Source organism: Centruroides vittatus, unplaced genomic scaffold (genome assembly GCF_030686945.1).
Source record: "Centruroides vittatus isolate TY-2023 unplaced genomic scaffold, ASM3068694v2 contig_18, whole genome shotgun sequence".
NCBI classification, from domain to species: domain Eukaryota; kingdom Metazoa; phylum Arthropoda; class Arachnida; order Scorpiones; family Buthidae; genus Centruroides; species Centruroides vittatus.
This window is the reverse complement of record NW_027121101.1, coordinates 8132564-8134251: the sequence shown is the minus strand read 5'-3', so window position 1 is coordinate 8134251 and position 1688 is coordinate 8132564.

The window sequence follows — 1688 nt, the reverse complement described above, 5'->3', positions numbered from 1 at the left end:
CACCTAACACACATCATCATCAATCCACAAGACATGCCAAATTTTCTTACTCAGGGCATCACCTACATGAAACCTAAAAACAACAATACCACAGACCCCACACAATACAGACCAATTACATGTCTTCCAACACTCTACAAATTATTGACATCCTGTATTGCAAACAAAATATACAAACATGTTGAAGAACACGACATTCTAACGGAACAACAAAAAGGTTGCCGTAGAAATCACAAGGGATGCAAAGAACAGTTACTCATAGATTCAGTCATTCTACGGCAAGCACACAAACAACACAGTAACATACACATGGCATATATAGACTACAGAAAAGCATTCGACAGTGTTCCACACAGTTGGCTGCTACATATTCTACACATGTACAAAATACATCCATCACTCATTACATTCTTCCAAAACACTATGCAGCACTGGAGAACAACACTACATCTCAGGGTTAGTAACACTTCCATACAAACAAACCAAATCTTTATTAGGCGAGGAATTTTTCAAGGAGATTCCTTGAGTCCTCTCTGGTTCTGCCTAGCCTTGAATCCATTATCCAACATGTTAAACAACACACAATATGGCTACAATATCAGGCATGAAAAAACAACACAGTATACACTGTCACATCTCATGTACAGTACATGGATAGTAATGTTCAAAATAACCACTCAGTCGGTTTGACGAAAAACACAAATTTTATATTTACAGTAAATGTACAAAATAATCCAAATTAGAGTTACAATTAAATATGCACAACACTAATTCCAACAACAACCGACTATTCCCGTACAAATTCGTCGAAAGAACTCCTTACGAACAAACAGACTTGTAATTAACAAAACCTCCGAGTCAGGAACAAGTTCGTACACAAACACGTAACTTCCAACGAGAGAGTTAGTTAGCACCTCGATAACGACGATCTCCCTTGATCCGATCCGATCCGATCACCTCCGATACGATCACACCATCCCAGCCGATCGCGATACGAACTTAAATAGTCGACGGCGTTCGAACCCTGCTCCAATCAAATTTGAATGTTCCCGCAACGGCCGCCAACGGTCACTTCCCGCCGGCCAATCGTCCGATGGTTGACGATTCGAAACTTAACGGTTCTTCCCACGGAAGTTCCTAACGGTCTTTTCTACCGGCCGATCCTAACGACTTTTCCGTTAAAAAAAAAGTTCGTTATAACAAACAGGTGGGAATCGCGCGTCTTGGCGATTCCATACCTTACAATGGATGACATAAAACTTTATGCATCCACACAAAAACAACTTCATCAACTCCTACAAATCACACATTCATACACCAAGGACATACAAATGGAATTTGGCCTAGATAAATGCAAAACACTTCACATAGAAAAAGGAATCCTGAAGAAAGAAGATTTTGCACTTGGAAATGGAGACGTTATTGAATCCATGGAAGAGGGCGAGTTCTACAAGTATTTAGGATTCCAACAGGCCAAACTAACAGAACATGCACAAATAAAGCAAAGATTAATTAAAGAATACCAAAGTAGGTTAAATGCTATTCTCAGAACACAGTTAAATGCAAAACACACAGTTAAAGCAATAAACACATATGTCATCCCAGTACTCACATATTCTTTTGGAGTTATACATTGGACTCACACAGATCTTGAGCAACTCCAAAGGAAAACAAGAACTACACTTACT